The sequence below is a fragment of the Mastomys coucha genome, unplaced genomic scaffold (assembly GCF_008632895.1).
Source record: "Mastomys coucha isolate ucsf_1 unplaced genomic scaffold, UCSF_Mcou_1 pScaffold8, whole genome shotgun sequence".
NCBI lineage: Eukaryota > Metazoa > Chordata > Mammalia > Rodentia > Muridae > Mastomys > Mastomys coucha.
This window is the reverse complement of record NW_022196914.1, coordinates 66,090,170-66,106,899: the sequence shown is the minus strand read 5'-3', so window position 1 is coordinate 66,106,899 and position 16,730 is coordinate 66,090,170. Positions and strand designations below refer to the sequence as shown.

At 37.1% G+C, this 16,730-nt stretch overlaps 1 non-coding gene across 1 annotated transcript; it reads right to left on the bottom strand.

Moving 5' to 3' along the window:
• Nucleotides 1-16,251: 16,251 nt before the first annotated feature.
• Nucleotides 16,252-16,393, bottom strand: LOC116083987. The gene has a single exon (XR_004115969.1). It is a non-coding gene; the product is annotated as a small nucleolar RNA SNORA48 (small nucleolar RNA).
• Between the last annotated feature and the right edge of the window lie 337 nt (nucleotides 16,394-16,730).

Sequence of the window (16,730 nt, the reverse complement as noted above, 5' to 3'; positions counted from 1 at the left end):
GGTGGGATTGCAAACTGGCACAACCACTCTGGAAATCAGTTTGGCGGTTCCTCTGGAAATTGGACATAATACTACCGGAGGACACAGCTATACCACTCCTGGGCATATACCCAAAAGATACTGCAACATGTAAGAACGACACATGCTCCACCATGTTCATAGCAGCCTTATTTATAAAGCCAGAACCTGGAAACAACCCAGATGTCCCTCAACAGAGGAGTGGATGCAGAAATTGTGGTACATCTACATAATGGAGTACTACTCAGCTATTAAAAACAAGAAATTTATGAAATTCTTAGGGAAATGGATGGATCTAGAGAATATCACCTTGAGTGAGGTAACCCAATCACAAAAGAACAAACATGGTATGCACTCTCTGATAAGTGGTTATTAGCCCAGAAGTTTGGAATACAGGAAGAACAACTCACAAACCACAAGCAACTCAAGAAGAAGGAAGACCAAATGGTGGACATTTCATTCCTTCTTAAAAGGGGGATCCAAATACCCACGGAAGGAGTTGCAGAGATTAACTGTGGAGCAGAGACTGAAGGAAGGGCAAGCCAGCCTAAATATAGCTATCTCCTGAGAGGCTCTGACAGTACCTAACTAACACAGATGTAGAGGCTCACTGACATCTACTGATCTGAGTACAGGGTCCTCAGTGAAGGAGTTAGAGAAAGGACCAATGGAGCTGAGGGGTTTGCAGCCCCTTAGGATGAACAACTATGAACTAACTAGTACCCTCAGAGCTCCCAGGCTCTCAACCACCAACCAAGGACTGCACATGGAGGGGTCTGATTGTTCTGGCAGCATGTGTATAGTAGAGGATTGCAATTTGATCATCAATAAGGGGAGAAGAGCTCGGCCCTGTGAAAGTTCTGTGCCCCAGTGTAGGGGAATGCCAGGGCCAATAAGTGGGAGAGGGTGGGGTGGCAGGCATGGGGAGGAGGGAGGCAACAGGGGTTTGTTTTTGTTGTTTTTGTTTGTTTCTTTGTTTTTTGGAGGGGAAACTAGGAATGGAGAAATTTACATGTAAATAAAGAAAATATCTAATAAAAACAAAAACAAAAACAAAAACCAAACAATAACAACAAAAAAAGGATAGCTACTTAGAACAATTTATCATAGGAAGACATTTTTATTCATTCTAAAAGCCTTAGTGCTTTTAGAGATGGAATTTTATTCATAGATCCACATCACCACAGATTCCAAATGTCATCCTTGCTACTACACTTCTCGCCACACAGTGAGGGACACGCTTTGATACATCTTCTCAGTAATCAAAGTGCACTGATCATTTAATTTCTGATGAAACAGGGCCCTTTCCTTGGTATTCTTTGGGCTCACAAAGAAGCTAATGCAACAAACCACATTAATTTCTTCAAGCTTCTTGGATACTCTAGAACTTAAGAAATTTAGTGTCCTATGGGATGGTATCATTACATGTCCCTCAGATTGTCAGATCTGCTTATGTTTGTTTGGCTTGCCTATATAAATAATGAGTGCTTATGTTTGCATTAACTCAGTGTCAATAAAGATGAACAAATGTATCTTTTTAAAACCAAAGGGAGGAATTCATGTCTAGATTGACTAAATTTCTGATCTAATATATACTGTTTCAGATATTTTAGCTGATTTCTTTTTTTAACATGTTTTATTCTTTGAAAAAGTTTCATAAATTATACAAAGCACACTAATAATATTCATCCATACTGTCTCCCTCTAAATCCCCCAATGCCCCATCACACATCTCTCCAAGCCTCATGATCGATTGTATCTGTTTTTGTACATATGTAGATAGACATATAAATATGTACATAGAGATGTTATTTTAAAAATCTAAAGAAAAGGATTCTGGATTCTTGTTTTTGAAATTCAAATTCAGTTTCTATCTCATACTTCAAAGCTGGATAAAGAAAATGATGTTCAGATTTCTATATAGTATACAATTTCAAGTTTAAGTGATTGTAAAACTAATATATTAAAATTAATATTTTGTTTCCATTTATGTTGAAAATTGAGAAAATTTATCATCCAGTAAGTTATATTATTCCAAGTCTGACAATTGAGCTTTCATCTTATGAGTGATGAATTTCACATTTCCCAAGATCTTCTTATCACTTGAAGTTGCACATGCATATGATATGATTATAGTGTTAGGGATCTTACTGAATATACATAAAATTCAGGTGATAGAGTATTGATTTGAGCTATTCTTCTAATTCCAGTTCTATTGCTCAGAGATATTGATAAGAGTACAAGAATGACAGTGTAAGTATGTTAGTGTTGATATTAAATTACAGATTTATGTCTATGTCCATAAATATCTGTTCAGGTAAATTTTCTTTCAGTTACCCATCTTACTGAACTGATGTTTTCAATTGAAAAGAAATACATTATGATTTTTTTCCATAAACATTTTGACATTGCTGTGATGTTAAGTTCATATTCCTCACAATTTGCAACACTTCATTGACGTACAGATGAAGTTATAGTGTGGGCAATGGAGGTAGCCCTAAGAAAAATACTATGTACACTTATATAGGATGCATTTCAGTTAAACCAGCTCTGTATGTTAGCTGGGTTGCAGAAACCATTTCTGATCTATGTAGGTTTCCTTTGGAATTTGAAGTGCAGCAGTAGCAGCCTGTCAGAAGAGAAAAGAAGTTGTTTTTTCTTTAGATCTCATCAAGCACAGTAGTCTCAAGTACCAGAAAGCATTGGTGAAGAATACATATAGCCATGCTTTGAAAACATAGTGAGAGCCTCCTGCATGAGCATTACCTGTGACATTCAGCAAAATGAAGCATGGAGGGTGTATCCCCTGATGAGGGGAATTTGACTCTCTAAGGCAGTAGAACCCCAGAATGTGCACAGTTACTAACCTTCCTGATAACTGTTACATACTCTGCACTGAAGAAATACAAAGGCATGGAGTTAGTTGAGGCACTTAAAATACCACCTCACAAAAGATTCCATAGATAACATGGGCAGCTTCATGAATTTTCATGACATGACTACATCCAAGAAGCCAGCTTCCACATATAGCAACAGGATAGATATTTATCTGAGAGTTCTTCACAAAGACAAGTAGTGTGTGTGCAAAACCCAAACAAACCAAAAAGGTATCCAGACATAGGTCATTGTATAGGCAAATCCAATGAAGTACCAAGGAAGAAATTTTTATTAATCTTAACTGGTCTCCACCAGCATCCCATGAAACGCAGAACCCTCAGCTTTTAGTCTAGAGTGGAATGTGACAAAGTATAGCATGGTTTGAGGAGGAATTTGGGGACCAAGACTATAGTTGACAAACTTTACTCTCCTTTCCTAACTTGGCCTCCAGAGCATTGCATTTGCTCCCAGGTGCACTAAGAGATAGAACAATCCCCTGGTTCTGTACAGAGAAGACCTGTGCTACTTGTCCTTCCATGGTCAGTTTATGTTACTTGCCTCAATGTCTGATGATATCCCATTTTCCTACAGACAATGTGATATCTGTCTTTTTTATGGCTATCCATCCACATATGAGTACCTTAGCTGGTTCTGTGGCTAGATTTTGTGATCTCAGTCTCAAGAGATACTGATTCTAAATGATTAGTCAATGTTAAGATATATACAAAATATACAAATATCACTTCTTTTATTGAAAAATAGAGATAACAAATTAAAAAATATAACAAAAAATAAGCCTCCCAGCAACAACTATGTATGTAAGATACCTACCTATAGCTGCCCTGTTTGTGAAAATAAGGGAGACTTTGATGAAATAGAGACTGTAAAATACTTCTGAAATATACAAGTACAGCATTATAAAATAATCCATGCATTATTACAAGATAAACTACAATCCCATGAAAATTATAATGTGATTTTTTTTCCTTATGGCATAGGAAAAAAACTGAAGGTTAACTAGAAGACACATAAAATTATATTTTGAAATTATAAACTGAAATGTATGAAAATTATAAAATAAGGCTTGTCATACTCTAGAAAATATATCGAATGTCCACACAGTGTTGGGCACAGTTTCTCACATTTAAACATTCATGAAAATCACCTGAAAAACTAAGAAACATCCCAGTGTTTGAGGCACCACCCTAAAGTCTCTAAATCAAGGCTTCCAGATGGTGCCAGTCCCATACACCTACATAGATTCAGTCCTCCTGGACAATACAAAAAGTAGATAAAATAAATTATGCTGTCAGCTGTCTTTGTGGCTCCACTCCCAGACTAGCCCCTACAAGGAGACATGCATAAAAAATATAAGTTATACAAAGATAAAATGGGACAGTGAGACTTTTCTAATCTCAAGAACATTGATTATAAGATTCTTGAAGTAGCAGAGGGCACACAACAAATATGTAGCCATGTGGTTAATAAGGTACATTAACTTGATTTTGCAATTAAGGTCCAGCCCTGTAGAGAGATATATATTGAATGTACATGCCTATACGAACTCACCACTCGCATACTTGTTTTCCTTTTTTATAATCTCTCTCTCTCTCTCTCTCTCTCTCTCTTTCTCTCTCTCTCATCCTATTCATTGGGACATTAAAAGGAGTAATTTGAGTCCTCTATTTACATATATCTCCAAGCACTTGTGTTTATTTACTTTCATTTTTATTGCCTTCTCATCTATTAGTGTCTTGAGAAATATATGAATTCTCAACTATAATGTCAGAATTTCCTTTGCTTTTAATTAACTGCCATCTAAGATATTAACTCACTATCATCAACTACCATAAGAGCTGAAGACCGCACTTCCCAAGTAATAAACACAACTTTAGTTTGCTTTCAGGAAGTGCACACAAATACACATGGCCTTAACTAACAAAGAATTAGAGTGTACTTTCTACTTATAAAAGTCAGTTAATCTGTTTAGATTCATTAATGAAAAAGCTCAACTTTTTTTTCTATAATTGGTTAACTGAGATTCATTATCTTTTATTGACAATGTTAAATAACTAATGTTGCACTTTTAAAACCATTAAGGAAGAGTTTATTAGAGAATATTTTTAGATGCCAGATTATTACTATGTTTAAATTCCACTTGGATACATTTGAATATATATGTTAAAAATTAAAGCCAAAACAACAATACTGGTATACTTTAAAATGCTAATATTTATGCCCTAAAACACCTTTCATTATTTTAACAATATATAACATTTCCAATGTTTAATAATGTTAATGTGCTTTTAAAATTTTTATATGTAGACAAAATAAGCTAGAGATCTCTTTCCTAAAGAAACACTTAAACACTGGCATCAAGTGATTAACACAACAAGGTTCACAGTTAATGTGCATCAGTAGAATAGGTAAGTAAACTATGACTCCTATGAATGGATCGCCAGCAGTGACTGCTTAACAATAGGTTACTGCACAGAAATGAATATTAACAAGCTATGACTTTGTGCAAAAGACATGAATTAAGTATTTAAAACAGCACCACCCAAATCTATATCTTTTTCTCTTCTCCCTCTCTTTCCATATAAAACAAACAGACATCCAGAAAATTAAAAAGAAAGATAAAATAAAATCAAGCATTATAGGACAAAAAGGGAGCCAAAGATAAAAATTTATATATATGTATATATGTATATGTGTGTGTATGTGTGTATATACACACATATATATACACACAGAGACACACATATTGGTATGCACAGAAATCTAAAAAAAATAACCTCAGAAATCATAACATTCAATCAAAAGTTATAAAGAAAAAAAAAAAAAACAGAAGCCCTTGGTCCTGGCTTTAAGTACTTTTTGTATATCCAGAGAAACACCATTGGAGAAAATTAATTTTGAATTTGTAATTATGAATTGGAGATAGCATCTGGGATTAGCATTAGGGATGTGTGCTTGTATATATTTCCATTCTCAGCCACTTCTCTAGAGTATCTTGCATGCAGGTCACCATTGTAGATTGAAGGGTTAAAGCTGATTTAGTGTTTACCTTTCTTCTCTGATAGAATGCAGAATGTCTTTCAGTACCATGAACACTGGTTGGTAGGAGTGAATGTTATAGGTAGGCACCAGCTCAACCTATTCATGTTTGATGAGTTGTGTGGGTATTGTCTTCCACAATATGAACTTACCATAATTTTATAGAGAGTAGCCACTAGTCTTGGTAGTAGACTAGGTTGATTGGGGATTGTTTTCCTTTGTCCAATGACTCAATTATATGAACCTATTTCCAGAACTAGAAGCTTCATTTGGTGATAAAATATGTTCAATTGGAGCTGGGTGTCTTGTTATTGAGAGATTTCATTGAAAGCATCTTCATATATTCATATATTTTAGGAAGCTTCTACTGTATTAGGTTTTCATACAATCCCTCAATAGTTCTTAGTTTTAGGTGACCCTCTCTAGCATTTCTTCTGTCATCTCCCCTCTACCCTCTCTAACCACTTTTGATTCTTCCTTCCAGTTCCCTCCCATTCCAGTCCTCCCCTATCCCAAACTACCTATTCTGTTTCCACTTCCTATGGAGAGTTCATACTGCTCCAGTCCTCCCCCTTCTTTGTAACTTTGTAGTTATATAGATCATAGCCTGCTTATCAAAGACTTAAAACCAATATCCACATATAAGCTAGTTAATGATACATATTTTATTCATGATTATAGTACACAATTAATGGAAATTAAGAAAACTTAAGTGTTGGCAATTAATTTGCAATTGGCCTTGGTATGTAGCTAAACAACAGTCTCTATTTTAATCTTTCAAGACACTGAACTTTTATGTACATAAAAGACATAAATAAAATTTAAGAACTACTGTGATAGCACAGATTGTTTCTTAGTATCACAAGACCTTTTGTTAGTACATATAGGTCTTCTAGAATGATAAAAGCATAAAGACATTGACAAAGATCAAAAAAAAGACTGGATGTAACAATATGGATAGAATTACTATTTAACAATAAACTATGTAATTTTTCTCAAAAAATATCAGAAAAAATTAATTTGTAAAGAATCCTTATTTACTAATTGTGAAGCAATTTGTCAGATAAGCTTTTCACTTTAAAACAGCAAATCTGTCAATATGTATCAAGAAGCAAAAAACAAACAAACAAACATTGCTAGCCTCATCCTTTTACTTTTAGGAATAAGAAGATAAGTGATTTGTACAAATAAGTATGCCCAAGCATTTTTTCACAGCAAGCAGTAGCCTATGGTCTGAGATGATTTGAAGTATCTAAATGATTGAGTACTTAACAGGCCACATGGCACTGAGGAGAATATGGTGGAGCAGCTGAAAGGACCATGATTGGGAGGTGAGATGCAAATCAAGAACCAAGAGTTGATCTAACATAAGTGCCGATCAAAAGGTGTGGTATGTTGTGGAGAAACAGCCTTAGCTTGGGCAAGGATCCTGAGGAATGGAGCAGTGCTTGGGAGCCGTGGATGAATCATTCAGAGTCAGCGATGGATGCAAGCTGATAGCTCTGTAGTTATATAGATATCTTCAAGAGATAGCTCTCTGCTCAAGATAGTTCTTTTCCACGGCCTTAGAGCTGTCCTGAAGGTCATAGGATTACTATTTTGCTAAGAAACACCAGATACACTCTCAATCAGGCTGTTTCTGTTTATCATGGAGTTATTAACCTTGTCTGGGAGAACATTCTCTGAAGGAGAAATGTAAAGTAAAATATATACATTATTGTACAAACAAGCCATATGCCTACAGCAACTGTCAGCACTCAAGAAGACCTATGCCCTGCTGGCTTTTCTCCAGAGACAGGGACCATGTCACACTGTCCTTTCCATGGTCATGCAGGACCTGGCAGTGTGCATCAGTGCAGACACCCATCATTCTGTTTTAAGGATAGGTAGCATGAGTTTGACCTCATGGATCAGAACGTCTAGCCATAAACTGCCTCCCTATTGTCAGAAATGGCTGGGCTGAGAAAATGGCTTAGCCAATTAGAGTTCTTGCTGCTCTAACATAAGGACCTAAGCTAGAATTTCTTAGAACGCAATGTCGAAAATGTGTCCCACTGCTTGTCATTCTCTAGACTGTGAGGGATGTAGATAAAGGAATCATCTGTGGGTTTGCTGACTATCAGGCTAGCACCAGGCTTTTTCTCAAAGGAATAGGTGGGGAGAAATAGGACAGAACACTCAAGATCCTCATCTGGCTTCTACACCCCTACAGATCCGTGAACCCCCCATACACACCACATATACCCACACACACACATACAAACACACCACAAGAAATGAAATGATGACAAATAAGTTACAAAACAGAGTTTGAGGCACAGTATCTTCTACAGGATCTTATGGCATTACAGAGAAGGGGACAAAGTTTAAAGATACTGAAGTGTATATGAGAAAAGTTAAAGGATATAGTTTCTGGTTAATATTGATTTTTGAATATGAAAATTTTGTTTATTTTCCTCATTAATGTTACATAACTAGAAAATTAATCTTGATATGCTTTCTCAGAGAAATTTAGTAAAGTATGGAAGAAGGAACACAAACATATACACACAGAGAAACACACACACACACACACACACACACACACACACACACACACACAGACATCAGAGGAATAACACACACCATTAAAGCAAAGTGAGTGGCAAAGTCCAATCTACTATGGTGTATCTTACAGTCATCCCAACCAGCATGGGGCTGGCTCAGAGATTCCCATGAGGAAATGGCATCTATGAGTAAGATGGACACAGGTAAATTGAGAAATAGGAAGATGTTGTTCTAAGTAAAGGAAGAGCTGACAGATATGGCTTGCTAAGAAATGGGAGGACTTCACAGTGACAAGAATCTTAAAAACATGTAAGATTTGTGGAAATGCTAAACTTGGCTTAGTGAAATAAGCAAAAGTGTAGGAAAAGTATATTAAAAAGTTATGACAAAGAAGTTGACTGGATTTCAATGGCACTGGAGAGTCAAGGAGGAATTTATACACAGGAATGATATGATACAGTAGTTCAATTAGCTTTAATTCAGCTATAAAAGGTGCAACTTAATGTCTCTTGGGCTAAATATTGATAAATACTAACTCTTTAATCTTTACCATAACCCCAGGACACAAACATTATTATTTTCTCCCTCTCAGTAAGGAAAACAAATCCTTTTGAGGATTTCTCCAAAGCCCACATAGCTAGAACGTAGCTGGAGCAAAGTTGGAACCTACATTTCTCTAACCAGGAGAAAGGAGTACAACAGAGAGATCAATATTAGGTCAGGCAATAAGAAATTGCTGGAAATGCCTATTTCAATAGCTGAATTAAACATGTCTGACAAAAATATCAACACCCCCTGAAATCAAATTTCAAGTCAAAATTGAACTGCCAGATGCATATATCTCAAAAGATGAAGCTGTTGTTTGAGATTCTCAACCTGACCTATTTTGGCATTAGTCTCATCTCTGTAGATTTTACCCCAAAGCTCTTTGGCTTAACTCTCATTTATCTCTACCTCTTGTCATTCCAAGTCTTTTTTCTCCTCCTGTCTTGCTCCTTGAAATTACCTCTCAGTCAGAAAGCTTCTGACCTACAGCTCTGCCTTTCTGCTAATATGTGTTCTTAGTTTGCTTTTTACAGAGGGAAAGAGTAAAAAAAAAAAAAAACACTGTTCTCAGAGCACATCTTAGAGACTGGTCCTTGGTACCCAGAGGCCTCTATACTCCTCCTGTTTTACTTTCTAGAGCTCTCAGGTGTAACTGCTTCTCACCATGCTAGCATCCACCGAAATGCTCTGCATCTAAGCTCAAGTAGAGATGCTCAGAGATCTGAGTCCAAGACAGCTTGTTTTCTGAATTCTGCTTCTTCTCAAGCAAGACAATCAGTCATAGTATACACAGATGCTATTATACTTTGACTTCAATCTTTTGAGTCTTAGTTGATATTCTAAGCAGGGATGCTTAAATTGTCCAGTCTAGTGGATAGCAATGGGATTCAAGTCTAGTGCTTCACCTGATATCAACTCTGTACAATTATGTCAATAACCTCACTATTCTCTCCTTCATTATCATTCTTTGTTTGCCTGTTTTCTACCCCCTCACCCCCGCTAACAATTTCATGACCAAAAATAGTCTGCATAAGTAGTTTGCAAGCCTCTCTGGATCAACAGTGACTTTACTATTATTTTTAAACTTTATGTGTGTTCATCTTTAGACAATAAAATTAAGAAACAAATATAAAGACGTTAATAAAAATTATAGACAGATATATAAACTGGTCACTATTTAAAAAATCTCTCCATGAAGATTTGCAGAGAAATGAATGAATATATACATTAGAAATTATTACATAGGTTTTGAATAGGTAATTAGCTCAGCAGAGATGTAAAAAGATAGGCAGAATAAACATAGTATTAATTTCTGCATTCAGTAGAAAAATAATCACAAGCGAAACTGAAGAATTTAGTAATGAAGTCGAAGTTTCTGGTTGTATCACACGATATAAACTCATGTGAAGTTTTACCAAGGCAAGACCCATGGGAAGACAGGTGCTTTTTGGAGAAAGTATAAATAGGACTAAACAGACAGTGAAGGGGGCTTGCATCACTAGCCTTGCAACATTTTGTTGGTCTTGAGTCTTCACTGATCTCCACTTTATTAAGGCAAGCATTGCAGAGAACTTACTACGGATGGCTTTAGTTGCTCCTGCTGACTCATGCTGATTTAGTGGAGGCCTGGCTATTTCTCTGGGCCATACCTCCATTGCTGATTCATGTTTGCTATCCTGACACTACTGAAGTGGATTGCTTATATCCCAACAATGGAGATTGGAATTGTCCACAGGCTTCTGTCTTATTTACCATTTTTTTCTCCTGTACCTTTGGATGGTGGGTTAGAAAGGGCATCCAAGCTTTTGAGAACATTTATTAAAGTAGGTTTTGAAAATCTAAGCCTACATAGTAAGATTTAAATGTATATGGTTTCTTATTTTATTACACTACTGATTTATATGTTTGTGTATATATGTGGGGACACATGTTGTATTTCAAACATATAGAGGTCAGAGTACAACTTACAAGGATCAGTTTCCTCCTTCTATCATGTGAGTCCCAGAGATCAAACTCAGTTGTCAGGAAACAAGTGCCTCTACCCACTAAGATGGGTCTCATTCCCCTAGTATTTCTTTTTGTAATAGAATCTCCCACTCTGTTTCAGGCTGGACTAGAAATCACTTTATAGCCCAGGTGCTCTTAACTTGAAGCAATCCTCCTGTTTCAACCTTCCAAACGCTTAAATTACAGGCATACATCAACACATCCTGCTTAAACATATGGTTTTAATTTTAACATAAAATTTCCCTTTTCATCTGTGTGTGAGAAACATAGTCAAGAAACAACATTTAGTATGTAATTATGATTTATTTTCAACCACATGGTTCAGTTTTAGGCAAAGTAATTGACCTGCTTTTGAATATGAAAAAAATTATCATGTTTGCTTATTATTCAGCTTTTAATTCTTACCATGAATATTAGTTACATAATGTTTATAATATATGGTTTATGAGATTTATATCATTTTCTGTAATTGTAATTCTCTCAATTATCCATTATAAATTCTATAGTTAAAAAGGAACAACAGTAACCACCATACAATTTTACTGTATTATATTGCAGTATTACCCTGGACTCATAGTTTCTATAGTCCATGAGTTTAGAAGTATGTTCAGCGTTGCTAGGCTCCCATCTTTTGCACTACAGAGAACCCTGAAGGGACTTATTGTTTCTGCCTCTCTTCTGTACCACACTTTACCTACCTGTGTCCACAGCACATTCTGCCAAAACTATCTTGACCATGTTACAAGTAGTGACACAGGTGCATTTTCCAAATCTATCCTTGAGAAGGTGTCTAGATGTAAGATATATTCTGGCCTATTAGGCAAATATGAACAGAGCTTGCATGTGCAGAGTGATAAATTCAATGTATGCAAACAAAGCCACACAGATGTTAAGAAAGTTTAGGGTAGGAGTGATAAAGATGTTTCACTCTGTAACTATTGGATATTTATAAATACACACACATGTGTATGTAGGTATGTGTGTGTGTGTATATACATATACATATATGTCTGTGTGTGTGTGTGTGTGTAAAAGTATACCCATATACTTACACACACACACACACACACACACACACACACAAACCTCATATAAACTCAGAGAAAATCTTTAAAATTTTGACATAAGGTATATTGGTCTCCAATTATGGATGGCATTTGTAGGTCCCACTGGTATAAAGTTTTAATATTATGGTTTCTGCAGCTCTTGCCTATTTACAAAACAAATAAAAAGAAAATTGCCTTGACTTTTGAGATGTATCTTTCTAGAACACTGCTAATTATTTGCTGAGGAAAATGTCAAACCACCTGCTATTATTTTCTTTATAGAAGTTGACTTTCACTTTCTACTGTGATATCTAAAATTGGTGCATTTTCCCCTTAAAATCAATAACTTACATAAAGCATGACATCTTGATAATTTTATGGCAACTTTTAAAGTTTTGGTTATCTACTTTGTTTTCAATTCTTTGTATTATTATGAAGTGATGTTCTAGAAATGCCAACACATTCTGCTGTGTTTGTGTGTGCATCTCAAAATAATTTCATTTCAGTTTTACCCTTTCAGTTTTATGAAGGTGAATTTTGATCTCCTATTATTTCATGAGCTTTGTAAATTATCTTTGCATCCCATTTGGATGTTTCATATCTTAATACTAGCCTCCTGATTTTTTTCACTTTGTTTTTGTTTGATGGTTGCTGTTGTTGTTCTCTTGTTGTTGTTAATTAAGTTCATTCTTCTACAATTTAAGATGTGAATGTGGAAACTTTTACTTTGGTTATTTTCTTTTCTTCAACTGAACATTCCAGAATTTCTATTCTATATTTTGTTCTTCTCAAGAGAAGGGTGGAGAAGGACTGCAGTGTTGCATGGTTCTCCTTTTCCCTCTTTCCCCTACACCTTTACTATAGGCTGAATGTTCTCTCTAAGCTCACTCAATTTCTTTTCTTGTCTTGAGATCACTCTTCTCAACTGCCTATGGACTGATGCTGAAACAATTGTCTCATGAATTCTGTCAATGCTGGCTGCTTAAGATAGAAAAGTAAACCTAATCTCTGTTGCTTCTCTGACTTTTTAGCATACATTTGAGTAAAAGGAAAAGTGCATTTGCTTTAGATCTACATACTCAGTAGAAATGGTAATCACGGGCAAACGTAGAGGCAAGAAGACATAACAACTTGGAGCCCTTTTAAGGAATGGTGAAAGATTAAGACTGGGACTATGAAGAGGTCCTAACTGGTTGATTTGTTTTCTATAGTCTCGCTCTACTTCTGCCCCATGTAATGCAGTACTCAGTTATGTAATTTCACCTTTCCCCACACTGTCCTCACTTCTAAAATGCTAAATACAGACTTTAAACATCAACTTCAAAGGACAATAGGAGAGCTTGCTTAAAGAAAGTATGATTCCTTACTTCCCTGGTGGTTGGTGGCAAAGGGAACTCATGTGTTTGATATCAGATTTCAGAACTGAACAGAAGAGAAGCTTTAGGGTCCTTTCCTTTATCATACTATACAGGTTAGCTTACCCCTGGAAGTTGTTTCTCCTTCTCTGGCATCATTTCCTTGGATCACACAAAATAACAAGCCATTGCCATTGTGATTGTATCATCAGTATAGCCATGCTTTGGAACCATTTATGATGTTAGAATGACATAAGAACCTCATTTGAGCGTAATTCATCTTCCAAAGCCATTATCCCCTTGATTAATTAAATTAGTATTTCCATAAGAAAGTCTTGGCTTTTAGCAAGCCACTTTCCATAGAATGTTTCACAATAAGTCTTCATACAGACACTCTCCTTTGCATTTTGGATCTGATGGTGTTTTTAGAAGTCCAATAGGATGACTGTTTCTCAAGACAACAGTGCTGCATTGAAAATAAACTAGAACACAGCTTGTCTTTTTGTGTTCCATCTGCTCAACCATGTCTATTAAACTCTAGGAACATTGCCCACTGTGCTTTAAAATGCCATGTTGGACTATTGAAATTAAGAAGAATGTTATTTCTTTCATTGTGTATATTGACATTTTAGCATCAAAACATGAATGTCTAGTTGCAGTCAAAGAAACCCTGTCTGCAGCCCATGTAAGGCTTGATATTTGTACTGGATTCCCAAGCTCCCCCCTGGAGCCAGTTTCTGACTGAATGAAATTTGACTTAAAGTGATGAAATCAGCAGTGATCTCAATTTGACTAATCCAGAGAGCAATTGCTTAGAGAAATCCTACCCAGTGATATCCCTATGAGGCTGGTTAGAAACACAGTTTATTAAGAATTTCAATGGCAGCTTGCTTGAGGTAAATCACATGGTGATCAGTGTGATTAGATCTGAGCACTATGCCTCGATGCCAACTTCTGGGTGATGTTTAACACATTTTAACAGATGCATACACAGACCATGTATGCATTTATCCTGAATCACTGTAAATAAATAACAAAGCACTTGGGACTGGGCAGAAAAATAAATCGCTGGAGAATAGAATAGTTCTGATTTTACTTTATGCTCACTGTTAATTTCATGAAATAATAATGTCCATTTATTCTTGACAGACAACAATTGATCAGGCAGAGATTGTAATATAAAATTGTCAAAAGCATCAACACTAGAAGGTTCTATTATGTTATTTCTCACCTAAATTTCTTTCTCCAGAAAGAATATACCAAAGACAGGAAAGTAGTTCCTTGTGCAGGGTTGAGGCCTTGTTGTCTTTTCCTCCATCCACTTTGACAAAGCCATTGGTGTCATTCTGTGTCAGCTTACATTTGGGCAGTCAATGCTGGTGACATATTATCGGCATTACTTCTGACATTCCTAGAAGACAATCTCACAGCAAATTCACTGATCTTCTGACTCGTTTTTATTTAAGTTTTTATTGATTCTTGGTGAGTTTCACATCATTAATCCCAGTCCAGTCCATGTCCCTGTCTCCTCATATCTGTCTTTTGCCCTTGCAGCCCTCTCCCTAAATAAAAAAAAAAACACAAGCAACAACAACAAAATCCTAAAAAACACCTCATTACAGAAGCTGTATTAACCACCACTTCTCCTTTTCTTACCCTATCACCAGGGTGAGTTCTCCAGCACTGCTCTGGCTAGGCTACGCTGTGCAGCCATCAGCAGAAGGCAGGGTCATTTCTCCTGTTCTCATGCCCCTAGAGCCAGCTCCATCTTTCTGGACCCACTTGCACAGTTCAGGACCCACTCTCCCAAGTGCTCCAGCCATTGATAGGCTGGGCCACCTCTCCTACTCTCACACTCTCCAGGATGGCTCATCTGTACCTTTGCCATCAGAGGCAGCTCCACTGTATTGCCCAGGCAAAGTGTAGAGCATGTTCTCCTAAGTGCTATAGCTAGTAAGGCTGGCAAGAATAGCTCTCCTGAGCTCATAAACCTGTAGGCAGCTCTCCTGCATGCCAGAGAATGCCTGGGAAGGTGGGAACCACTACTGCACCCATGCCATCCCATGGCAGATGAGTAGTAAGGTCAGCTTTCCCATACTTGTGCCTTTGGGGCTGTGTCACTCACACCCCTGGCCCCAGGGCGAGCTCCACTGTGCTGCCTGGGTGAGATGCAGGACCTGCTCTACTGAGTGTTGTCAGAGGTGAGAAATGAGGCCAGCTCTCCAGAGTGCTATATCCAGTGAGGGTCAGGTTCAGTTCTGTACAGCCTCCTGGACATGCAGGTGACCTTCTGCTGCTGTCCTTACCAGGGACATATCCATGTTCATGGGTGGTAGTATGAGCCAGGGACATCAACACCAAACCCTAGCCACTGCATAGCCACAGACTCAGATATGACCCTCACCAGCAGCTTGGACTGGGACTATGCCATAACCCCAGGTGGCATGGCTGGCCACTCACAAAGGCTAGTCCTCTCTACCCTAGAGTCTCCAGTTCCATCTCACTCCATAATGTTCAAGCTGTTACATTTCTCTTTCTCTCCCGTCTGACCACACACTCGCACATCACAGTGACTCTAACTGCTGGCTGGCCACATAGCTGGAAGGTCCCTGGATAACATCTTCTACTCACAATATGAGCATGTTGGCAAGCAGGTGACTGTGGCCCATCTATGGCAAGCACTGGAAGGTAAATCGGTGGGTGGCATGGTGGTCTGCTGTTCTCTTTCTGTCTTCCTCCTTCACCACTGTTCTGCCTAGATTTTATTTTATTTGATTTGAGTTTGTTTGATTTTATAATTATGTATCCTATGCATAAAACAACTTTAGCCATCAAGCCATGCATCGAGCTGGGATGAACAAAGGACTTCATCTGCTGTGCCGCTGACTAATATAAGAGCAACACCACCAACAAGGTGTTTCTTTGCCCATTGCCAAGGCAACTGTCTTCTGAATCTCAGTCTTTCTATTTATCCTTCCATAGTGTTCCCTGGGGCTTAAATGTAAGAGTGTTTTGTAAATGTGTTCATTGGGACATGACTTCACAGCTCTGCATTCTGACTTATCAATTGTTTGTGATTTCCTGTAGTGGTCTCAGAAAAAATATACCTCAGTGATTTACAATAGTCTTTCTTTATGTTCTGATTTCTCTCCTGTTTTTAAGGTACTGAAATACTTTTGACACACCTTTTTAAAAGTGTAATTAGTATATCAAATAGAATTAATGAACTAATTTTGTCACTATTACCTTTAAACTTTTATAATGTGTCTGAGAATCT